Source organism: Neoarius graeffei, chromosome 17 (genome assembly GCF_027579695.1).
Source record: "Neoarius graeffei isolate fNeoGra1 chromosome 17, fNeoGra1.pri, whole genome shotgun sequence".
Taxonomy (NCBI): Eukaryota; Metazoa; Chordata; class Actinopteri; order Siluriformes; family Ariidae; genus Neoarius; species Neoarius graeffei.
This window is the reverse complement of record NC_083585.1, coordinates 5,820,018-5,846,588: the sequence shown is the minus strand read 5'-3', so window position 1 is coordinate 5,846,588 and position 26,571 is coordinate 5,820,018. Positions and strand designations below refer to the sequence as shown.

General features: G+C 44.3%; 1 protein-coding gene across 3 annotated transcripts in view; it reads right to left on the bottom strand.

Moving 5' to 3' along the window:
• Positions 1–26,571, bottom strand: part of LOC132901310 (zinc finger protein 850-like) — an 808,362-nt gene that overhangs the window by 85,323 nt on the left and 696,468 nt on the right. The window contains exons 1-2 of one of the 3 annotated variants that reach the window (XM_060943618.1): positions 8,583–8,691; positions 2,934–3,005 (exon numbers count right to left, since the gene is read on the bottom strand). The exons of 1 other annotated variant lie outside the window; for it this stretch is intronic. The gene's annotated coding sequence lies outside the window, so the exon portion shown is untranslated. Of the gene's footprint in view, positions 1–2,933; positions 3,006–8,582; positions 8,692–26,571 lie in introns of those variants that run through there. One more of the 3 variants, XM_060943617.1, reaches the window with a different exon arrangement.

The following is a 26,571-nucleotide window of genomic DNA, read 5'->3' as shown; positions in this document are numbered from 1 at the left end:
GTCATCGGGACACAAAATTATCATATCTGGGACAATTCCGGGACAATGGAAAAAAATAGATCTAGAAAAAAAGTTCTACATTAATATTATTTACAAAGCCGTAACACATACGTAGACATTCACCTAATTTGTCAATTTTAATTTTAAAACGTTAACAGCGAAAAATACATAGTAGCTACACTTTCGATGCACCTGCATCCGTAGGCTACAGAGCAGCGCATTCTGTTCTAGAATCTTCGGCCGGTGTCCGCATTATATGGACTTGGAATGGAATTGCTACCGCACACGCTGCGCTGACTCTTGCCAGAACAAAAATGCTTAAGTGGTTGAAGCGGACCGACCGCGGGGAAGAAACTGAAAGCCCAGACATAACGTCTCCGGGACCTTCAGGATCCAAAGTGTCATCGCCTGGTCTGCAGGCAACGCTAGCAACTGAATGAACTGAATGAACACTGTTAGACACGTTATAAAATACAACAGGAATGATGTGGATGATATTGACGGAAGATACCGTTCAACAGAATAAGTGAGTTTTCTTGGTGTCTTTCTAGTTCAGAAAGTTTAGTCAGTCAGCAGCACAACTAGGCTAGGACCTGGCACTATGCTGATGTTCCACCCACGTTTCGGCAGCGAAAGTTCATAAAATGGATAACGGAAAGTTCATAAAATGGATAACGGTAATGGATAACGGAAAGTTCATAAAAATGGATAACGGAAAGTTCATAAAATGGATAACGGTAATGGATAACGGAAAGTTCATAAAAATGGATAACGGTCTCATCTCATCATCTCTAGCCGCTTTATCCTGTTCTACAGGGTCGCAGGCAAGCTGGAGCCTATCCCAGCTGACTACGGGCGAAAGGCGGGGTACACCCTGGACAAGTCGCCAGGTCATCACAGGGCTATGGATAACGGTATTGGTGAAAATTATAAGTTGGCCTTATAAGTGCCAACAGATATTCAAGGTATAAGTAGATGAAATGAACATAAAAGGGGTCTTATTTTCAACTAAAGTGTACTGCAGATGTAGGGAGTTGAAACATTTTCTGAATGAGCTAGTTGGCCCCTTTAAATAAACGGGTATCTATTCATACAGTGAGATCGCCAAAGTTTAATAAACTGAAAATGCAATAACTGTAATTTTGAAGTAGATGATGTATAGGACATGTGTCGCTTGTGTCTTGTGACTTATTGTAAAAATGATATAAAGGGTTCAAAATCGCATAGTTACAAATATAATAGTAACTTCATATGATAATATTAACCACTGGTTATTTCAGAGAGGGAAAAAAATGGGGACACTATTGCTTCCATTCGGGACAATACAACACAGAATTCGGGACCACTGGGGGACACAAAGAAAAAAAGTTAATTTCGAGCCCTGATAGAGGGGTCCAAGGTGAATATTAAAAAATCTTTGTTTAAAATGTTTTGTATTTCATGCAGAGTTTCGGAAGGAAAAGTCAGCGTTATGGATGTGACGAAATTCCGTTATGGATGTGACGCGTCTGAAATAGACATGGCATATGTTTAGAAAATCAACAATTTAACCACCATAACCCTTTGAAAAACTCTCTAAATATCAGCTAAAACTATCAAAGTTCTTAAATAATATTTAGGATGGCTATTGCTTTGCTGTTTTGTGGATTTTAGCATACATTTCTGTGGCTTGTGGCAATAATATAGAATTGTACATGATCAAAGTTGATTTTAGCTTGGGGTTTACATTATAAGAAAGAAAGACTGACAGTGACATATTAGGTTGGTTACAAATTGGTTCAACTTATTCACATCTGTAAAATACAGGCCTAGGTGATATCTCTGGGAGTGGTTTTGATGTATTACATGTTGCTTTATTTTTGCATGGTGAGGTTGACATTTACATGGAATTGCCCTTTCAAAACACTATAACTTTCCAACCTTAGAACAAAAAACTTTTGTAAGTCTTGAATAAGGTTCGTTAATGTGTGTTTTATTGTTATATTTACTCTATATATTGCCCTCTGTTCCCCTTTAAGTGGTTTCTTACATCTAATTATGATATTTTATTTTATTATTTTGTTGTTACATTATACTATTTATTTCATTTTAGTATTGGTTGAGGTAAGTGTTGAGTTCAATATTTAAAATAAAAACCTCCAGCTTGTTTTTTGCAATTTATTCCTTGAATGTCAACTAAAGAATGATTGAAAGATTGCCACCAAAAAGGCAAAAAACTAAGGTAAAAACTAAACTTTAACTTCAATTTTGATGAGTAAATTTTCATAAATTTAAAAGACAGGTTTTCCACCAACATCAAGCCCAGCAAACTAATGGCCTGCCCTGTAATGTAAAGTTGGGTCGAGGAATGAAACCAGGCAGGGTTCTGATAAAAATTGTTTTAGCTGTCTTCTCTTAAAGAACTTAAAAGAATTTAGATTGAACTGAATTATCTCAAATGCTTCTTGTAGCTTTAAAATAGTCCCAGCAGGTGACTCTGAAGAAAAATACTGTGTTTGAACACCGCCCGCTGTAAACACTTTGCATACACCCCAATGACCGACTCCACCGACCGCCACGACACCACCGCGCACGATTCCCTCATCGGCACAGTGGAGCACTACAAATTGCTACCTGGTCTGTGGGAAACACTGGTCTATGTCTATTTCTTAGAGTGTTTATACTGTTTATATTGTTTATTTCAGTTATTCTATTTTTATTTATTGCATTGCCTGTTTGCACTGCGGGTCAGAGAGGACTGAAATTTCATCTGTGCTGTATGTCGAGCATGTATAGCATATTTGACAATAAAGTTGACTTGACGACAGCAATTTAATTGATCACTGTCAGTCTGTTGATGTAAATGGCGATTTTTCTATGCATACTAAGGTAAAGTTTGGTGTTCCACCAGGTTCCATCTTAGGCCCACTGCTTTTTTTCTTTTCACATGTTACCTCTGGGTAATGTTATCCGCAAGCATGATATTAGCTTCCACTGTTATGCTGATGACACACAGTTGTATGCTTCTGCAAAGTCAGATGAGAGAAAAAAAAAAGCTTAAAACTGATGAATGTGTAAAAGACATTATACACTGGATGCTTATTAACTTCCTCCTGCTTAACTCTGACACCAGACAGAGGTACTTGTACTAGGACCACATGCAGCTAGAAGTAGGTTTTCTAATTACATAGTAACTCTGGATGGCCTTTCTGTTTTTTCATGTGCAACAGTAAGACCTTGGGGTGATCTTTGACTCCAGTCTTTCATTTGAAACTCATTTTGATAACATGACAAAGATGGCTTTATTTCATCTCAGAAATATTCCTAAGAAACCATGTCTTTACATGATGCAGAAAAACTAGTTCATGGATTTGTTCCCTCTAGGTTGGATTATTGTAACACCTTACTGTCTGGATGTTCCAATAAGTGCATAAACAAGTTCCAGTTAGTTCAAAATGCAGCAACAAGAGTCCTTACAAGAACTAGGAGATATGACCATATCACCCCTATCTTATCCACATTGCACTGGCTCCCAATCAAATTTCATATTGATTATAAAATACTACTATTGACCTTTAAAGCACTGAATGGTCTCGTGCCACAGTACCTGAGCGAACTTCTGGTCCTTTATGACTCACCACGCCTACTTGGATCAAAAGGTGTTTGCAGTCTGTTGGCACCTCATATAGTGAAGGCTCCATCAAGGGGCAGAGCCTTTTCTTACTAAGCCCCACAGTTATGGACCCTTTTCACATGATGTCACGACAAACGCGGCCCCCATTTTGGACATGTACTACCAGTAGTTTACCAAAGCCAACATTGAGGAACGGCAGCAAAGAAAAGTGTTTATTTTCAGCAAGACTTCCATCATGCCACTATATTGTTGTGCACCTGGATGTAGTAACCATCAACAAACAAGGCAAGGGTTATCATTTTATCGGATCCCGGTAGATGCTGACCGACGGAGAAGATGGATAGCGGCATACCAACGCTTGTGTAGTGACCACTTTGTTGGAGGTAAGACGAATAAAATTAGCCAGAAAAGGCATTACATTGCTGTTAACATTCCATTCTAGTTTACTGTAATTATGATCTGGCAGCTATTTACACCGGATCCAGTGTAAATAGCTGCCAGAGCCAACGTCCGAGGTTCCGGAGCGCGCTAGCTCGCGGCCGGCCGGAGGGCGCTCCGGCAAGCTCGGACGTTGGCTCCGGCAGCTATTTACACTGGATCCGGTATAAATAGCTGCCAGATCATAATTACAGTAAACTAGTAAATACAGTTTTCTGCATCTCGCTCCTTTTTCTTTTATGTTTGTCGGCTTCCTCGCATTCAAACCGATTCGAGCCGAAGTCCACTACATGTCCAAAATGGCGGTCGTGTTTACGAAGGTCACGTGACTGAAAAGGGTCTATAGCACAGCCTTTCAAGTAATATTTAGGACTCAGAGAGACAGTCTTAATGTTTTCAGTCAAGACGTAAACATATCTGTTTAGTCAAGCCTTTTGTTTGTTTGTATTTATGTATGGATGCTGTCTCTCTCCCCCCCGCCCCCATCACCACCACTCTCGCACATTCATTCGGGTTTGTTGACAGTGTAGTGGCTGCTGCTTTATGTCCCAGGGCTCCCTCATGTCTGTGTTACTTTCTGGCTCTCCCTTTTAGCTTTGCAGTTATAGTTGGTCTTGCCGGACTTCCTGCTTGTACTCGGAACACAATATACACAGTTTTCTTAACAATTAGGTGACAATGGACAAACCTAACAATCTGTATTTCTCTCTCTCTCTCTGTCGAGTTACATGTCACTCCTGAGATACCAGTGATGTGGACCTCTCCTGCTCTTTGGACCTGCCTGGTCCATCCTGATGCCTTATGTCTAGCTGGAGTTCTCATCACTTTGCACCTGCAAGGATGGCCCATATGTACAGCGCCTGATCCATCCTGATGCCCTACTTCTAGCTGAGGTTCTCGTTACTTCTCTCCTGTGGAAGATGGCCCCATATGGACAATCTAAATATATCATTTAGGACTGCAGTTATCATGATCCGTTTTGCACTCAAGTCTCCATCAATGAACAGTTGATAACATCAACAAAATAAACTTCATGTTAAAACTCTAATGAGTTTCCTGGTTATACAATTGCATTTTTTTTTACCATATCGGACACACTTATAGAAGGGAGTTATTTATAATCATGCAATCGGTCATCATCCAAATAAAGATGGGTTCCCTTTCGAGGTCATCTCATCATCTCTAGCCGCTTTATCCTTCTACAGGGAAGCAGGCAAGCTGGAGCCTATCCCAGCTGACTACGGGCGAAAGGCGGGGTACACCCTGGACAAGTCGCCAGGTCATCACAGGGCTGACACAGACAACCATTCACACTCACATTCACACCTACAGTAAATTTAGAGTCACCAGTTAACCTAACCTGCATGTCTTTGGACTGTGGGGGAAACCGGAGCACCCGGAGGAAACCCACGCGGACACGGGGAGAACATGCAAACTCCGCACAGAAAGGCCCTCGCCGGCCACGGAGCTCGAACCCGGACCTTCTTGCTGTGAGGCGACAGCGCTAACCACTACACCACCGTGCCGCCCCCTTTTGAGGTCATCTCAAGCAGTTTTTCCTTGCCACTGTCACCTCAGACTTGCTCATCAAGGATACATTTATTAAGTAATATATTTAAAATCTGTATTTTTCTGTCAAACTTGTTTGCAACAATGGCTATTGTTAAAAGCATTCTACAAATAGTCAATTTATTGGACAAAAAAAAATGCACTGAAAACACATCCTCCTTGATAGAGGCAATAACAATGCTTTCCAATCTTTCTTTCTCCACATGAACTCAGCTAAATCATGATCAGTTATGACACGATTATGTAGACCCCGAAGCCGCCGCCAGGCGCCGCTAAAACCGCCATTTAGAATTTGAGCCGCCGCCAGCCAATAATTTTGTAAGCCAATTTGAGCCGCTATCTAATAAAATTTGGCTGAGCCACTAAGAATTGTGTGCATCAAATAATGGGTTTATCCACATCATGAGCTACAAGAAAAGTGACACAAACATGATCAACTGTACACACTAGTAGTAACACAATAGAGACGTATAGGCATACACTGTAGAGATTTAGAACTGATATCACAGCACAGAGAGCCACCACAAGCTTGCCGTTGTGACTACCTGTCTGGCTTCCCGCCCCTCACACCGTTACCACGATACACTGGGGAACCCGGGAACCCACCCAGAGCATCACTCGACTCTGATATCGACGAGATGGCTGCATTCTTTGCCGCTGCTAAGTGTAAAGGTATTTTTTTGTTTGCACGTCCAGGTTTTTCCGGGATTGTCCCGGTTTTTTTGTGGAAAATGGAAAATGTCCAGGAAAATGGAATAACCTTCCCGGGACACGTTTTGTCCTGGTTTTTTACTTCCTCACATTATCCCCCATTGAAATAAACACAAATCATTAATGTTTCTCGCAGCCACTTAACATATTAATAGTTTTCACGTAAGCGGGCATATTGTAGGCAGCTGCTTGTGCGGCCTCACCGAATGTTTGCGCACGCAGCCAGTCGCCGTTGCTAGGTGATCGTGGTCAATACAACGGCGGCCGCGCGAAATCAAAGATACTGGAATACCGTAATACAAACAATAGGTGAGAGTTCCCTTGGTCGGTGCGCGAGTAGGCTGGCTGTCTACTTCCTATGTTCTGATTCTGATAAAGGCTGGTTCTAAAGCCTGGGCCAATTTCATCAATAAATGAATCATTAAATAAATCATTAAATATATCAAAAAAGAATGCCTGAACACTGGCGTGAGAAATGAATAAATCAGTTGTCCCAATAACATAGCACCTCTCTCTTGTGATTAAAACAAAGGATTAGGGCTATTTGGTATGATACGGTAGTCTAACTTTTAAAGTTCAGTTCTCCAGAGAAAAGGCTAAAACAACAACGAAGCAGACTGAGAGAAATTATATTGATTATATTTGTATTATTTTGATTTGGAAACGGAATGGGAGGAGAGACAGACGATGAGGGAGTCGGACAGAATGAAGTAGAAGATCCGGTACCTGTCAAAAAGAAAAAAATATATTGTTAAAAAAAAATATTGGCGTCCAAATAAGATCATTCCTATATGAAATTATTTTTTGTAATAATATTTGTGGTAGTGCCCATTTAAGGGTTAAGAAGACAAAATGAATTTTAACTAAACGCCTAACTGCACCAGTTGAACTGTTTTATTTTTAAACGTGAACATTCACATAAGGCATAAGGCATCGTAGATGTGCGTGTCCGCAGCCCTCAACCCCCGCGCTCGTACGTGCGCGCAGGCGCGGCCGCCGACCGATGTGTCCCGGTTTTTTACAACTCAGATGTGGCAACCCTATTCACATACTTCGAGATTGATAAAAAAAAAAAGAAAGTACTCCACCACTCTACTTTCATCATAGTAAGATAGCTGCCAGTCCTTCACTGGTCATTGCTAGTGAGAGTAGATAGCTAGATGCCTTCCTCGAACAATCCAGATTAGCTTATTATTAGCATTGAACTACAATCTTGCTAGATTTATATTTACAATGAAGTAAGAGACCAGGGGACCTGTGGTAATTTGCTATTTATTCCCCCCATTTGTTTGATCCGTTCGCCCGGATATATGCCACACAGTGACGTCCAGTATCAGCCATTTGTAGCCATAAACATTTTGGTGGCTGCAGCAGCCATTAAGGTTTTGGCTGAGTCAGCTAGCCAGCCAATAATTTCATCAGCCAGCCATTATCCTGAAAACAAACGGCTTCGGGGTCTACGATTATGATGACCCTCAGTGAACAATCTACACTTCTTAGAGGTGTAACTTTTTTTGTGAACAGAAGACAGCATGGCGGATGAAGAATAGCAGCGAGCAGACCAACAGCCTGATAGAAGTATCAAGGCAGTGGAGATACAAATCACTTCTGGTCACAACTTTAAGAATAAAACCAGAGCAAAAACAGGACGCAGAGCTTTGTGAGTTGGGCCTTTAGCCCTGAGTTAAATTAACAGGTTTCATTGCTGCCAGAGCTAACTGTTAGACACAGTTCTCTCTCTCTCTTCAGGGATCAGAGGCTTAGAGCTCAACACCAAACGATTCTTCCAGTAGCGAGATCTCCAGGTTTAGGAAAACATGCCTAAAATAGTCCGCTATGATTTAATCCATTTTCATTTTCAATGTATAAAGCTTTCAGCTTAACATCCTGCAGAGGAGATGACGCTGCCTGATTGGCTTATATATAAATTTAAAAAAACGAGGGGAAAAAAGTCTGTAAGAAATCAAGCTGAGAAATAAAAGCTGTAATTGAGAGAAAATCGCAATTTAGCAAAATTAATAATAATAATAATAATAATAATAATGTGATGGAAATTAACTTTAAGTGAAGATTATTTAAGTACTTTCAATATACAACTAAGCAGGTTCGCCAAACTACAGCTCTCTCCTGAGTGGATAAGTAGTGCACTACCGAGAGCGCACACGGCATTATTTCAGACTGAACGGAGTTCACTAAAACAGTGAAGTGGGGATGTATTGGAACTCGACCTCACACCTTCAGTTTAACTTACCTCAGGGTTTTAAATCCTCAGAGACAGACACAATAACGTGCTTTTATTTTTATAAATCGAGGGGCTAAAGCTGTTCAGGCGAGCAGCGGTTTTTTCTTCTCCAGTGTTTTCTGTCGGTTGGAGAAGCAGCTACTGGACGCGTTACCGCCACCACCTGGACTGGAGTTTCAGGGTGGAGGACCCCTATCCCAACCCAACCCTTACACACTTCTACTAACAACAATTAAAATGTCGTTTTAAAAAGTGTAATATTCCATGCCTGGACCCATTTGGCTGTCTGTGCTGTTTTTTTTTTCTGCTAGAAGCTAAAATTCTCTGTGGCTGGTTTGCGTCCAGTGGTGCACAGCACAAAGTGGGCAGAATAATAAAGACTCCTCTAAGGCACAGAAAGTCAGCATCTATTTGAACTGCTGCTCATGTAGCATAACACTTCCCTACATACGAGCTCACAGACACTTGTTGCTTGACACCCCTCTCTTCCTGATTTTTGACAATATCAGTATTTGAACTCACAATTTCCAGATGACAAGGTGAATGTTTTTCTATTGCACCAAAGCCCAAGCAGTTTTCTATCAAAATCTTTTTTTGATGTCTACAAACGGTGTCTGTCCAAGGTGATATTTAAACAAATATTAGGGATGCTGTGTGTATATGTATAAAAGTATACCCTGGAGGTTACCTCTTAGGGCGGTGTGGTGGTTAATGCTGTTACTCCACAGTAAGAAGGTTCTGGGTTCAAGCCTGGTGGGAGGGGCCGTTTTGTGTAAAGTTTGCATGTTCTGTCTGTGTGGGTCTTCTCTGGGTGCTCTGATTTCCTCTAAAGACATGTAATTAGGTTAACTGGCTACTCTAAATTGCCCAGACTGTAGGTGTGCATGAGTGCACAGAAAGGAACTGACCACCCAACAGAGATCTTGCAGTCATGTGACCGGAATGTAAACAGCCGCCATCTTGTCGGTAAAAAACACAGCTGAATACTGCTGCACTCGTATACAAAATGGATCAATTTAAATCGACGGACTACACGGCTCATTTTTCTAATGAACAGATAATTAGATATATGTCTAAAATAAACGACCGACAGATTAGTGACCCTTATTGCTTACCGGACGTAGTTTTCACAACCGTGTCAGTGGATATTGAACTGCCAGAGGTGGAATACCCAGACATGTATAATTACTACATTAACTTTCCCTCGCTGTTCAGTGGTGAAGCACTGCGTGCTTATAAATCTCTGGACAGTTATCTTTACAGAAATTCAGGATTTGTCAGCCACCCTCACATGTGGCATCTTGTAAACAAGAAAATAACAATCCTCATTGGACGGGTAAGTCACTTAAATATTACTAGTACTGATACTAGATATATCAGTAGTATCTAATATAGCACTGACCAGCCGATTATAGAATAGAATAGAATAGAATAGAATAGGGTAATTCCAGCTGTAATTCCAAATCGTCTGTCTTGCTTACCATGGATCTGGCGTTGGAGAGGTAGAGGCTTGGCAGTGGAGATTTGAGTGGCTGTTTTCTGAGCTTAGTCAACAGGCCGGCTCTGCCAGCAGCCTCACGTTTGCTTTCGCTCCCAACGCCGCCTCCTTCGCCTGCCAGACCCAATAACAATCCACGGAGACCCCGCTGGTCTCGCTATCTCGTCCGGAATGTTGTGCATGCGATGGAAATCGCTACAAACCGTCATTTTCTGCTGGAAACCAATGTCCAGTAAGTCCATACGGTTGTAGTGGATATTGAAGTCCGGTATAGACGAACAACATGCAAAAATACACACAAAAAACATAAAAAAATGTGCACAGGTAGGGAGAGCTTGTAGTCGCAGCCGTTGTAGTAGAATTGTATATAGTAGGGTTTTCCAGAAGAAAAGGTAGAAGCAGAAGTAGAACCAGAAGTACTGTAGAAGTAGAAGGCAGAAATATGGCATTTGACCGACAAGATGGCGTCTGTTACAATCTGGATCAGCTGTGATGTCACATGCAAGATCTCTACTGCTACAATTCTGGCCACATCAACCAAACATCGCTTGGCTCAAGCTTAGATCAGGTTCAGTAGTTGACTTCAGAAAACTCAAAATAAATGAAAAGTTGTGGACCAGATTATTGGTTGGTGTCCCCCTCCCCCGTTAAAGATGTATGTTGTACCATCATTGTACCACAAAAGAAATCCTTGAAAAGCCGATATTGCTATCACATTCATGTCCATGATGAGTGTACAACCCCTGGCAAAAATTATGGAATCACCAGACTTAGACAATGTTCACCCAGCTTTTTTTTTTTTTTTTTTATTTTCGAGCAAATATGACACAAAACAAATTTTAGCAGCTGAACTTTCTGGCTTCATGAAACATAACTCAAAATCATAAAATTAAATTATTTTAATTAATGGCATTTTCCCAGATAAAGTAGATGGGGAAATTATGGAATCGCTCAATGTCGATATTCAAGCCATATTTCACCAGGTGAGGGTTGCTGAGAAAGACCAAGATTTTTTTTGCTTTCTCTGGTGGCCTAATGGAAACATCAGTAAGGACCATGGGCTATGACCAACAACCCTTTGAGAGAGGGACCATTTTTATTACAGATAACATCTCCACTCAGTTCTGCATGTTTTTGGTCACGATATCACTCCTGCAGCCCCTTAGAAATGGGACAGTGTAAAGTTGTTTGAAACTCCAACAAAAATCAAACCTGGGCATGGATGTGAACTTTGCCATGCAGAAATCAGCTGAGTGAAGCAAGAGATATTGTGTCTTGTTATGGATGAGAAGATTCTAGGTTTGGCTTGTGGCTGGCGCAGCTCTCTTTTATCCCATGCAATATTCTGGATTATATACTTGCTAACAACAACAAATTTCAACCCGCTAGCCACACAACTAAAATAAAATAAAAATTGACAGCTACATTTCTGGAAAACTCCAGGGTTCTCACCAATGGCCGAAGCACTTCAAAGGTGGGCTTTACACTTCAAGGCTGTACCATATGGTCTAGTGGTCAGGATTCCTGGTTTTCACACAGTTGGCCTGGGACTGACTCCTGGTATGGGAATGCATCTTTGCTGTGTCACGCTATTTGCAAGTCACATGACCTTGAGTGAAATCCTCATTCCATAGGCTCTTGCTTTCATGAGTCCTTTTGCTGCCAGGTGTTGTGATGGGACAAGAAGTCTGATGACAGAGCAGAATATTCCAGGATTGACTCCTGAATTACTGAACTTAGCTCTCTCTTACCCCATCTAAGGTCCTGGGCCGGTTGTATGTGAACTCCAACAAAGCACAAAGACTGAACTCTGAATCTGACCACAGCAGCCACTGTTCAGCGTTAAAGCTATTCTTAACACCATGGGCTCAAACCTGTACATGAGGAAAGGGTACGCATTTGGGTTTTCACTACACCAGGCCAAATGTGTGCCAGTGCATCCAGCTGTTCTTCCAACATCTGATTTCCTGGCAAAGTTTAAAAAACAAAACAAAACATTATCAGGCTATGTTAGTTCAGAGTTCCTCAGGGTCATTTTCTCACACACCAATCTGCATATTCCAAAAGGAACATACTGTCTTGTAAATGTTCAAAATGAGCAAAATGTTCAAATCACTTAGCAAATGAAATACAGGATGCATATGACCATTTCCTTAACAGAATCTGAACATGGTCATTAATGGAACTCCTGAATTGTTGGTGTTGCATTTATTTCAATTCATTGCCCAAAGCACTATATCAATACAATTAAACAAAAGTGAATTATTGAAAGTTGAATTGAAGCTTGTTGACTGCAAACTGAGAAGCAGTCTCTCTGCCTTTTATTTCTGTCTTTATTTGTGAGAGCAATTACCAAAGTGGAATTGAACCAAATATGCAATGGGTTATGGCATATTTTTCTTCATTAAAAATGAAGCATAGAACAGATATGTATGGGGTCATCTTTATCTATGACATTAATATATAGTATTATTTGTGTGATCTTTCCCATCAAAATCAAATCAGGTCACAAGATCTTAAAAGAATTTAGGTGCAAATTTGCATTTAATAAGTACAAACTTTCTTGTTGTGAGCAGAGAAAATGCAATCATGATGAAATATTTCATGATTCCATGAGCCGATGACCATTTGCAGGTGGATCTTTGACTTTCTGACAGGCAGACCCTAGGTGGTGATAATCGATAGCCACACTTCCTCCTCACTGATCCTGAACACAGGTGCGCCACAGGGCTGTGTGCTCAGTCACTTCATGTACTCCTTGTTTGCCCACGACTGTACTGAAAAAAACAGTGCCAACATCATCATCAAGTTTGCTGACGACACAACCATCTTGGGCCTCCTTATGGACAACGATGAGATGGCAGCTGGTCTCAGGACAACAACCTCTCTCTCAACGTCAGTAAAACTAATGAGATGATAGTGGACTACAGGAGACAGCAAGGGAGGGTACACTATCCCATCTACATCAATAAAGCTGAGGTTTAAAAGGTCAGCAGCTTCAAGTTCATTGGTGTGAACATCACAGAGGACCTCTCTTGGACAACACACAGACAGTGTGGTAAGGAAAGCTCGCCATCGGCTCTACAAAAATAACCCTAGATTCCTATTTAAAATTGTTGTAAAATTAACCAGGAATAAGACCACAATAGACACATGCAGACCTGCAGTATTTAGTAGCAAGGACTTCATGAATTTTTTCAATGACAAAACTGAAAATATCTAACAAAAAATTCAAACTACTCATTTAAGGTCAGACAACTTAAGTGACAATTTACGTAACCCTGTAGATAACAAGTGTAGTATGTTGAACAGGTGGGTGGAGCACAGAAGCACAGCAGGCCAGAACTGAGTTTTCAAAAACTCTTTTATTTAGCTTTTCAGCTTTTACTGACACTCTCCCAGTCACACACGTGCACATACACTCAAGCGTTCTGGTTGGGGAGAGAGCTCCCTTCCTCCCTTCCTTATATAGGGCACGGTCACTGGGGAAGACACACAAACACAGGTTAACAGACATCAGGTGCAGTGACTCTGCCACTGACCTTCCCTGACTCCACCCTCCGGTCACAGACCGCCGCTTGACCACGCCCCCTCTGCCACATACCCCCACCGCCCGACTCAGGCCAGGCAGCTGTCCAGCCTGCAGCCAACTCCCCCCCCCCCCCTTGACGGGAGAAGAAGTCCGCCATGACCATCTGCGCCCCCGGCCTGTGGATCACCTTGAAATTAAAGGGCTTGAGTGCCAGATACCAAGGGGTGATCCGCGTGTTGGCATCCTTCATGCGGTGGAGCCACTGGAGGGGCGCATGGTCCAAACAGAGGGTGAAAGGGCGCCCCAGGAGGTAGTAGCAGAGGGCAAGGACCACCCACTTGATGGCTAGGCACTCCTTTTCTATGGTGCTGTAGCGCCCCTCACGCACCAACAGCTTCCTGCTGATGTACAGCACAGGGCGGTCCTCCCCCTCCACCTCCTGGGAGAGAACGGCCCCCAGCCCTCTGTCTGAGGCGTCCGTCTGCAACACAAAGGGGAGAGAAAAGTCAGGGGAGTGTAACAATGGCCCCCCGCACAGTGCAGCTTTCACCCCACAGAAAGCCCGCTGGCATTGCTCCGTCCACTAGACCGGATCTGGTGCTCCCTTTTTAGTGAGATCAGTCAGTGGGCTGGTGACGTCCGAATAATTAGATATAAACCTACGATAGTAGCCAGCCAGCCCCAGGAACTGTCTCACCCCCTTTTTGGTCTTGGGCCTCGGGCAGGCCGCAATCGCTGCTGTCTTATTAATTTGGGGACACACCTGCCCATTGCCCAAGTGGAAGCCCAGATACCGTACTTCCACCTGCCCAATCGCACACTTCTTCGGGTTGGCTGTGAGACCCGCTCACCTCAGCAACCCAAGGACGGCCCTTAGGTGTTGCAGGTGCCGCGGCCAGTCGTTACTATAGATTATGATGTCGTCCAAGTACGCATCGGCATAGGTGGCGTGGGGGTAGAGGACCTTGTCCATAAGCCGCTGGAACGTAGCAGGTGCCCCAAACAACCCAAAAGGAAGTGTGACAAATTGGTGTAAGCCAAACGTTGTGGAAAAGGCCATTTTTTTCTTGGGATAGTGGAGTCAAGGGGATCTGCCAATAACCCTTTGTCAAATCCAGTGTCGAATAAAAGCGAGCCATGCCTAGTCAATCCAGCAACTTGTCAATACGAGGCATTGGGTACACATCAAATTTAGACACTGCGTTGACTTTTCTATAGTCCACACAGAACCGGACCGACCCATCGACCTTGGGAACCAAGACCACCGGGCTGCTCCAGTCACTGTGGGACTCCTCGACGATGCCCATTTTGAGCATGGCCTTGAGTTCTTCCCAAACCACCTTTTTCTTGTGTTCGGGCAGCCTGTAAGGGCAGCTGCGCACTACCATCCCCAGGGGTGTCTCAATGTGGTGTTCTATGAGGCGGGTGCGGCTGGGCAGGGGCGAGAACACGTCTGAAAATTCGGTCTGTAACTGGGCAACCTCCGCGAGTTGGGTCGGGGAGAGGTGGTCTCCACAGGGGACCGGAGAGGTACGCGATGTCAATGTTCCCTTTGGAACCTCCGGCCCAAGCTCTGCCTTCTCCGGAACCACCAACACCAAGGGGACCTCCTTGTTCCAGAGTTTGAGTAGATTGAGGTGGTAAATCTGTAGTGCCCCACCCCTGTCCGTCCGCCTCACCTCATAGTCAATGTCCCCGACTCGCCGTGTGACCTCAAAGGGTCCTTGCCACTTGGCGATCAATTTGGAGCTCGACATGGGCAACAACACGAGTACTTTATCTCCCGGTGCGAACTCCCTAAGGTGCGTACCCCTGTTGTACAGGCGGGTTTGCCGTTCTTGGGCCTGCCGCAAATTCTCCTGGGTTAGGTGAGTGAGTGGAGTTTTGCGCGCAGGTCGATAACGTATTGAATTTCATTTTTGCTTGGTGAAGGTCCCGCCTCCCAATTTTCCCGCAGTACATCTAGGATGTCACACGGCTTACGCCCATATAATAATTCAAACGGGGAGAACCCCGTGGAGGCTTGTGGGACCTCTCGCACTGCAAATAACAGGGGTTCAAGCCATTTATCCCAATTGCATGCGTCCTCGCTTACAAACTTTTAATTATGTTCTTGAGGGTGCGATTGAACCGTTCAACTAAACCGTCCATTTGTGGGTGATAAACGCTGGTGCAAATCAGCTTAATTCCCAGTAACCCATACAGTTCGTGCAGTGTGCGTGACATAAACGAAGTGCCTTGATCAGTCAGAATCTCTTTGGGGATTCTGACTTGGGAGATGACGTGGAAGAGTGCTTCCGCAATACTACGTGCTGAGATATTGCGAAGAGGCACTGCTTCCGGGTATCGCATTGCATAGTCCACCAGAACTAAAATAAAGTGATACCCTCGTGTTGACCGATCTAATGGCCCGACGAGATCCATCCCAATTCTTTCGAATGGGGTCTCGATTAATAGTAGAGGGCGCAAAGGCGCTTTTGGAATGGCCGCTGGATTTACTAACTGGCATTCGCAGCATGCCGTACACCACCTATGGACATCGCCGTGAATCCCTGGCCAATAGAATCGGACCATTATTCGGGCTAGTGTCTTATCCTGCCCCAAGTGTCCAGCCATGGGATTAAAGTGAGCCACCTGGAATACAAATTCCCGGCAGCTCTTTGGGATAAAAAGCTGTGTGATCGGCTCCTTAGTCTGAGTGTCCTGTGTCACTCGGTATAATCTATCTTTCATAATGGAAAAATAGGGGAAGGATGGGGTGGCGTTTGGCTGGAGCGTTTGACCATCGATTACTCTCACTTGGTCAAACGCATGCCACAGAGTCTCGTTTCGCGACTGCTCTAATGGGAAATCTGCAAGAGATTCCCCGAGAGAGGGAAGAAGAGCCTGCTTCTCCTCACTCTGACGCGGAGATGACGTAGATGGCTCTGTGACAGCTGCTCCCGCCAATGCCACACTGGGACCTCCCCCTGCTGAACTACGGCAGGACCCACTCTTCACTAAATGAGTCATTAACTCCCGAAATCCCAGCCAATCAGTCCCCAAAATTATCGAGTGGGTAAGGCAAGGATTAACCGCCACCTTTACACTAAATTTCTCCCCTCGAAATAGAATGTGGACCGACACTAAAGGGTAGTTGTGAACATTCCCATGCACACACACAACACCTTCACCAATTGTGCTCTCCCCAATGCCTCGTCTTGCACCAGGCTTTGGTGGATTGAGGTCTGATTACAGCCGGAGTCCACCAAAGCCTGATACGTATCCCCTTAGACACTCACTGGTATGCAATATGCTCCGGCCCAATCGAGGGCGGTTCCTGGCGCGTCAGGAATCCGGACCACCGCGCCAACCTCCATTGCCGAGCACTGATGGAGGTGTCCCGGTTCCCCGCAGTGCCAGCAAACCGGCCCGGGCTCTCTTTCTGCACTGGCTCTCTGGGGCTCACTCACCTGAGGAGGGAGAGAGACAGACACGGAAGTGGGAAACGGGAGGGTACCGCGGGTGCAACAGGCCGGTTGGGGTGGAGCCGGCCCCCGCCTCCGCGGTGGGGCATCGGGGTGAGGACTAGACACAGAAGGGGGGGTAGAGAGAGGGAGAGGAGAGAGAGAAGGGGGGGAGAGAGAGAGAGAGAGAGAGAAGAGGAGATCTGCGATCCTGCCGTGGAAACAGCCGACAAATGATCCTCCACCAACTCGATGGCCTGATCCAGCGACGCCGGGCGATGGCACTGGACCCATGCCGCGGTTCCGTCGGGGAGTTGTGCGATGAACTGTTCCAGTACCACCAGATCGACAATCCCCTCGGCATTGCGGTTGTAAGCCCTCAGCCACCGCCGGCAGGCGTCCCGGAGTTGCTGGCCAAATGCAAACGGCCGGCCGACCTCCTCTAGGTGTAGAGTACGGAAGCGCTGGCGTTGGTGTTCGGGGGTGCACCCCACACGCTGGAGAATGACCCGGCGCAGGTTTGCGTAGACCAGCTGGCTGTCGGCGGGGAGCTGTAGCACGGCCAGCTGCACCTCGCCCGTTAGCAGGGGGAGGAGGCGCGCCGCGTGCTGTTCCACCGGCCAACCCCAGGCCTCTGCTGCTTGCTCGAAGAGCGCTCTGAAGGCCTCGGGGTCATCGTGCAGGCCCATCTTCATTAGGGTGAGGTGGGGAGGGCCCGCGGCGGTGGAGGTGGTGGACCCCGCCGATGCAAGGAGGTGCCGGAACGCCTGATGATCATCTTGTTGCGCCAGCACCAGGGCCTCAAACCTTTGTGCTTGCTTCTTTCAGAGGGCGACCAGCGCCTGGTGCTGGTTCTGTTGGGCCGTGGCGAGGGCGTGGATCAGGTCCGCGAAAGGGGAGGACTCCATAGGGCTGTTCTCCTTTGTGCTCCGTCCCAGGTTTCAGCACCGCTGTAGTATGTTGAGCAGGTGGTTGGAGCTCAGAAGCACGGCAGGCCAGAACTGAGTTTTCAAAAACTCTTTTATTTAGCTTTTCAGCTTTTACTGACACTCTCCCAGTCACACACGTGCATATACACTCAAGTGTTCTGGTTGGGGAGAGAGCTCCCTTCCTCTGCTCTCTCTCTCTCCTTATATAGGGCTCGTTCACTGGGGAAGACACACAAACACAGGTTAACAGACATCAGGTACAGTGATTCTGCCACTTGCCTTCCCTGACTCCGCCATCCAGTCACAGACCAACGCTTGACCACGCCCCCGCTGCGACAACAATATAACTGTATCAGATTCAGATTAGCTTCTATTGTTATGCTGATGACACACAGTTGTATGTTGCTGCAAAACCAGATGAGAGACACCAGTTTAATAGAATTGAGGAATGTGTAAAGGACATTAGACACTGGATGCTTATTAACTTCCTCCTGCTTAACTCTGACACCAGACAGAGGTACTTGTACTAGGACCACATGCAGCTAGAAGTAGGTTTTCTGATTACACAGTAACTCTGGATGGCCTTTCTGTTTCTTCATGTGCAGTAGTAAAAGACGTCAGGGTGATTATTGACCTCAGGCTTTCATTTGAAACTCATTTTGATAACATTACCCGGATAGCTTTCTTCCATCTCAGAAATATTGCTAAGAAATTTAATGTCATTACATGACATAGAAAAACTAGTTCATGCTTTTGTTACCTCCAGATTTGATTAATAAGTGCATAATCAAGCTCCAGTTAGTTCAAAATGCAGCAGCAAGAGTCCTTACTCAAACTAGAAGATATGACCACATCACCCCTGTCATATCCACACTGCATTGGCTCCCAATCAAATTTCGTATTGTTGATAAAATACTACTATTGACCTTTAAAGCACTGAATGGCCTGTATACATACAGTACCTGAACGAACTTCTGCTCCTTTATGACTTGCCATGGATACTTAGATCAAAAGGTGCAGGCTATTTGCTGGTACCTCGTATAGTGAAGGCTACATCAGGGGGCAGAGCCTTTTCTTACAAAGCCCCACAGTTGTGGAACAGCCTTCCAAGTAGTGCTCAGGAAACAGACACAATCTCAGAGTTTCAGTCCAGGCTGAAAACATATCTGTTTCATCAAGCCTTTTGTTAATAGTGTTTATGAGGTAAGGGGAGTAGATCTGGAGGTTCCTCAGACATAGAATTTTTGGTAAACTGGGATGTGTGGATGCTGTCAGTCCCCCACTCACTTGCTCACTTGAGTTTGTTGACGTTGTAGTGGCTGGCTGCTTTATATCCCGGGGTGCCCTCATGCCTGTGTTACCTTCTGGCTCTCTCCTTTTAGTTATGCTGTCATAGTTAGTTTTGCCAAAGTCCCTGCTTATGCTCAGCACAAAATGTATACTGTTCTTACTCATCAGGTGACTTTGGGCATACCTAACAACCTGTGTTTTCTCTCTCTTTCTCCCCCCCTCTCCCCCCATCTGTCTATCCCTCTGAGTTACATGTCAATCCTGAGATTGAGATGCTGACCTCTTCTGGTCCTCAGACCTGCCTGATCCATCCTGATGCCCTATGTCTGGCTGGAGTCTCATCACATCACTCCTGTGGAGGACGGCCCCAAATGGACAGTTGAAAGTCACATTTGGAAGATGCTCTGGACACTTATAGTAATGCTTTTACAGCTGAGGACTACAGTTGACTTGCTAACTTTAGGACTGCAGTTGTCATTAACAGTTTTACACTCAAGTTTCCATCAGTGAAAAGTTATAACATCAACAAAGCAGACTTCATGTTAAAATTCTTAAAATGTTATAATCACATTGTCTCTTATCACCCAAATGAGGGTTCCCTTTTGAGTCTGGTTCCTCTCGAGGTTTCTTCCTCATATCGTTTGAAGGAGTTTTTCCTTGCCACTATCACTACAGGCTTGCTCATTGGGGATAGATTAGGGATAAAATTAGCTCATGTTTAAAGTCATTAAAATTCTGTAAAGCTGCTTTGCGACAATGTCTATTGTTAAAAGCGCTATAAAAAATAAACTTGAAAACTTGACTTCCTGAGGAGGCTGAAGAAGTTTGGCATGAAGGCAAATATCATTTCAAACTTCTACAGGTGCACAATCGAGAGCTTGCTAACAGGCGGCATTACAGTATGGTATGGGAGCTCCTCTACCTACAGCCCAAAATCACTACAGAGGGTAGTGGAGGCAGCACAGCACATCATTGGCAAGAGCCTCCCTGCCATTCAGGACATCTACCACCAGTGTTGCCTGCAGAAGGGACAGAGCATCGTTAAGGACCACAGTCACCCAGCATGACAGCTGTTTTTCCTGTTACTGTCTGGAAGGCGATGCAGAAGCGTGGCTGCACGGACTACCAGACTTAAGAAGAAGTTCTATTTTCAGGTCATCAGAGTTCTTAACTCTAATGCTTAATTTTTCCACACAGCACTGTATATTCCACACAGCACTGGATCGCCTGCACTTTTCACTTTTACTGTTTACCGTATCACATCACATGTTTATCAACATATCACAAGACTGTTTACATCACAAGACTCTATTTATATATTGCTAACATACATAGGCGCCAACTTCATGTCAACATTGGGGGGGTCAGAATTATGTTCTTGCACCGTGACGTCATGACGTCGGCAGTGTATGTAGTTGAATATCAAAGACTCAGTTGTAAGTCATTTTCATTCATTACTATTCACCATTGCAAGTGGGAAGCGCCCATTTTAACGATAACTTATTATGATGCATTAAAAAATCTCACGACTTTAAACATTGTATGAAACACAATTTATTCAATAAACAAATTTAGTTTCATGCAATTTTCTTTGAGATGAATTCGGCAGACAACTGTACATGAATGTAGTTTCTGTTAAGAGTTAATGGATATGACAAAGTTAATTTTAATCTTACTTACAAACTTTAACAACACATCTCTTTCATGGCGACGGAAATTAACAAGTAGGCAGTGAGAAAATCAGCCCTAAAACTTCGCAAAAACATCACTCCTTCTGTCACAAGCGCTGAACTCATTGGTAATTTTTTTCAAATCAATGTGGTCTGTATGTTCCTTGTGTGTGTAAAGAACAGCCAAGTAATTCAGTCTCGAAGCAGTCATGGTGCTCCGCAGGTAGGTCTTGAGTCTGCGCAAAGCACTAAAGGACGTGTAAATTTTGCGTAGTGCAACCTGTCAATCACTCACTGCCAACCATTGGAATATTGCAAGTGGAAAAGGGGGCGGGTCATGTCCGATCATAACATTTTAGGTGATGTTTCTATAGATTACTTATTTTGCATTCAAAGCTAGGCTATTATTTGTTTAGGTGGTTTCAATCGTCAGTTAACATGAGTTCATCTGTACTGTTTACTACTTTTTTCATTATTGGGGTGTTTTTGCCCCCCCAACTTTATCTTTGGGGGGTCAAAAAGGTCCGTGCCCCCCGCAGATGGCGCCAGTGCTAACATATCTCAAGACTCTGTTTACATATCACCAACAGATTTACATATTTACTGTTTCCACATTTACCGACACATCTCAAAACTTTGTTTACACAGTCAGTACTTAATTTGTCTTCAACAATGTGCAGTTATTGGTTGTCGCACGTGTCAATTTTTCCAAGGTGCAATACGGGTGCTTATAGTTAGCAAGTCAACTGTAGTCCTCAGCCATAAAAGCATCCCTGTACTGGCCATTTCCATCCTTTATTGGTTGTGTTGTTTTCAGGACAGGAGAAGCCTTTTCCTGTTGAGGGAAGGGTTGTCCAAAACAAGAGATTCTCCAGTTGTTTCGCAAAATGTCAATCAATTCCTTGTATCCAAATCTGCCATTGAAACAACTCAACTGATTGCATACAAATGTTTGCTGCTTTGCAAAAAAAAGCAGGCATTGAACAGGTTCCCGAACTGTGGTTACTGCCCATGTTGTTGCTTTCTGGGACCATGACTGAGGAAGCAATTTTTTATTTTTTATTTATCTATTTATTTATTTTTAAATTGACAGTTGGCCAGAAGCCATTATTGATTCTGGGTGAATGTCTTTGAATCCCATGGATAAGAAGATTTAAGTAGATGATCTTCAAGGCTTTAGTCTTTTAAAACTACCTAATTTCCTGACATGGGATCCTTGGCCTGCTTCTCATTTTTTGATACATGTTTCAGGAAGCAGATGTTGTTTCATTGTTCAGTGAGAGCAATTGGGGCAAGGTTGGAGAGAAGTGGTTCTTCAGAGCACATGTTGGCTTTTGGACCACCATGTTGAAGAAGGGAAGGCTGGTATGCATCGTTCTTTACATTGTTAAAGCTATTCAAGTTGACTTTGCTCAGTAGGTTGAATAAGTTTTTCAGCCTGGATGTTGGGATTTTCATCCCCTTGTAGAAATAGGTGAGTGGGTCGAACTGAGGGCTTCAAAACAATAATCAAGAGAAAAGACATCTGTTCAAGGGAAAGTCACCACCTCATCACTATTTCATGGAGCACCTCAGCAGACATGTATGCTTTTGTCTTGGCCAGTTAGCTCAGTTGGTTAGAGTGTGGCGCTAATAACGCCAAGGTCACAGATTCAATCACTATACTGATCAATTTTGTTCTTTACAGGTTGTGTTGTTTTCAGGACAAGAGAAACTTTTTTCTGTTGAGGGACGTGTAGTCCAAAACAAGAGATTCTCCAGCTGTTTCACAAAATGTCAATCGATTCTTTGTATCTGAATGTGTCATTGAAATAACTCAAATGGATTGCAGGACACAGGATACTCAAACACATAAGATTGCCTCAAAGAGAGGCACTTATGAATCTCTTAAAAATCAGTGCTCCTTTGTAATTTCCCTCATTTTTCTTCATTTTGAAAGTAACTTTAATTTAATAAACTCTAAAATGTATCTTTAGTTGCTTGAATCACTCAAAACCACTCCAAAAAATAGCACTTACCAAAGGATTCAGGAAGGTAGTAGCCATTGTTAGGGTATCATTTTTGACAAAAAGACAGATAGATGATCTTCTTCTTTGTATCTTCTCTTCTCTTATTCACCACTAAATAATACACTCATTAGCTGACTGCTTTTCTAGAAAGTCTGCAGTGAGAATTCACCAGTTGACCATTATTTCATTCTGAGGGGTCTGACTCAGGTGTTTTTTATTTAAAGTGCACAGGATCTGATCAGAATTTGAGATTGTTCGCAGCCCAACCCACAAAATCCTATGTGGCAACAGAAGGTACAATGGATGGTCCTTCACACCATGTGAAAGGACCAGGTGAGTTACACATTGATGGGCAGTTATCACTCTAGATTGGTTCTAGAGGAACAGCCAATTACGGTTTCCATCTATCCAGCCATTATTCTTCTCTGTGCTCTCACGGAAGGCAGTTGCATTTCTCTGCCTCTCCCTTCCCTTATCTTTCCTGCTTCTGCTGTCTCATCTGTCCATTGTCTATACTTTTGAGGCAAGGATCCCTGGAGGAGTAATACCTTTTCTGGTGGCCCTCGTGACGTCCTAGACTGGTCTCCCCATATCCAGCATTAGGTGAAGCGAACCCTGGACACGCTGTCTGGCTAATTATGGCCAACTCAAGCGGCCACTAGCCTCTCCTTAACAAAGTCTGTCCATGCATGGTGAAGAGCCACATCCTACAAGAGGTGCCCCTGTTACCATTGCAGAACATGGCGGATCTAGGGGAGCATACCCCGAAAATAAGCCCAACACATTGTTGGTAAACGTCATCCTGGGTGGCATGTCACCCTGCAGGATGAAAACAAAACCTGTCAAAGGGCAGATGAGCTCTTTTGAGCCAACGGCCAGCATGCAAACTTAGGTAGTAGCGGCGACACACCTACGGTAAAATTTTTGCTATCGAAAGGATGGAAAGCACAACAAAAAAACACACCAGGGTTTCAGTCCCTGCCACTTCAGGTCTGTTATGTCCCTCTTCTACCTCTAGGTGGCTGTAGGTTCTCCCGTATTTTCTTGTGTTTTGTCTGTTGATTGTCTTCCAGGTGTTCCCTGTTGGTGGGACATCTCCAATTGGTCTACCTGGCATGTTGTGCACTATAAATGGGAGCTGTGACCAGGAGCAAGAGGGGGTTGCCTTCACGCCAGCAGCTGATGCTGTTATTTACCCTTATTATATTTAGTTATTGTCTTTATTTTTATTTACTATTTTCCTATATTGTAAACTCCTTAGTTGTAATAAATCCCCTAGACTTGAGCCTGTTGGTTTTTTTGGTCATTCGTGTGTTACGCTGGTTAGCTGGTTGTAACAAGGTCCCACTTTGAATCGGTTCCCACGGGAAACGAATGAACGAAATCCCCTAAACCCTTCTGGGCGGAGTTTTCGTGAAAGAAGAGGAGAAATGGGACCCAAGCGCTTGCTGAAATGCAAAACTTCAACAATTTACAGTACACTAAACGTCCAGACACTGTACAAAACTGGCAGATATGAGGAATTAATCCACTGCGCAAAGAAACAGTGGATTGATGTCATGAGCATTCAAGAACAGATCTTATCATCCAGATACAGAAATCCAGTATAAAACAACCAGCGGATACCATCTAATAATTTCTGCATGGAAGAACGACCAGGGCTCGAAGATTGGAGGTGTAGGCCTACTACTGTCGCCACGAGCATCAGACAACTTACTGAAAGTGGAAAGGATATCTCCACGTATAATGATAGCAGACTTTGGCGGAAACCCAAAATCTACCATAATTGCCTGCTACAGCCCAACAAACGTCTCCGCCGAAGCAGAAGTCACCCAATTCTACCACGAGCTGAAGGTTACGACCGATGCAGTTCCAGCACACAATGTTCTCACTGTAGCAGGGGACTTTAATGCACAAATAGGTCCAGGAGACACTGCCTTTACCTACAACCATGCAACTAATCGTAATGGGGAAATGCTGGTCGATTACGCCAAAGAGTTCCAGCTGATGGTTGCAAATACCAACTTTATGAAGCCACCTACCAAGTTGTGGACATTTCAACATCCGTCTGGAAGCCGCTCACAAATAGACTATATTCTTATTAGGAAGAAGTGGAGAAACAGCATCAGGAATTGCCAGTCCTACTCGACATTTGGTAGCATTGGTTCTGACCACCGCACCGTCTCCTGCACCATTTGCTTAAGTCTTAGATCGTCTAAAAGGCCAGAGGTCAACCCAATGAAAAATATCGACTGGAAGCTGGTTTCTTCAAAAACAACCATCCGTCAACAATTTGTTATTGATGTGAGAAACCACTACGATGTGCTTTCACAACCAGAGGACGATATTGAGACAATTTATAATAACATCACCAAATGTACTGAGGAGGTTGCTCTATCAACTCTGCCCAAAACGAAGAAGCAAAAATCTCCGCCACTAAATGCTCACGTTTTGGTTAAGGAAGCACAAAATGCTGTCATCACCACCAGAAAGCAACATCTGGGTAAACCATCATTGGCTTCACTTCGAAAGATCAACAAAGCTCAGAGACGGCTTGACGAAGCTTATGCCAATGCTGAAGCAGAATATATCCAGGGCAAAATTGATCAACTGCCACCCAAGAATGTAAATCATCAGCATGTCACTGCCTGGGATACTATCAAAGACCTTACAGGACACAAGAGCAAACCATTAATTCGTGTAAAAGGTGGCTCGGTATGGAAAGGAAAAAGAACTGGTTAGACCATTTCAAAAACCTCCTAGGTGCAACTCCAACAACCTTGAGTGAACAGGAGCTACCAAAGATCCAGATCGCTGACACTCTTAACATAAGCATGGAACCCTTCATCATGGAAGAGCTCAAAGCAGTAACTAGTACCTTAAAGGTCCCATGGCATGAAATTTTCACTTTGAGGTTTTTTAACGTTAAAATGAGTTCCTCTGACCTTCTTAAGTCACCCCAGTGGCTAGAAATGTCTCGTCTCGTCTTCTTCCGCTTATCCGGGACCGGGTCGCGGAGGCAGCAGTCTAAGCATGGAAGCCCAAACTTCCCTTTCCCCAGACACCTCGGCCAGCTCCTCGGGAAGAACACCGAGGCGTTCCCAGGCCAGCCGAGAGACATAGTCCCTCCAGCATGTCCTGGGTCTTCCCCGGGGCCTCCTCCCGGGGGGACATGCCTGGAACACCTCCCCAGGGAGGCGTCCAAGAGGCATCCGAAAAAGATGCCCGAGCCACCTCAGCTGGTTCCTCTCGATGTGGAGGAGCAGCGGCTCTACTCCGAGCTCCTCCCGAGTGACTGTGCTTCTCACCCTATCTCTAAGGGAGCGCCCAGCCACCCTGCGAAGGAAACTCATTTCAGCCGCTTGTATCCGCGATCTTGTTCTTTCTGTCATTACCCAAAGCTCATGACCATAGGTGAGAGTCGGTACGTAGATCGACCGGTAAATTGAGAGCTTCACCTTTTGGCTCAGCTCCTTCTTCACCACGACAGACCGGTAAAGCGACCGCATCACTGCGGAGGCTGCACCGATCCGCCTGTTGATCTCACGCTCCATCCTTCCCTCACTCGTGAACAAGATCCCGAGATACTTAAACTCCTCCACTTGAGGCAGGACTTCTCCACCA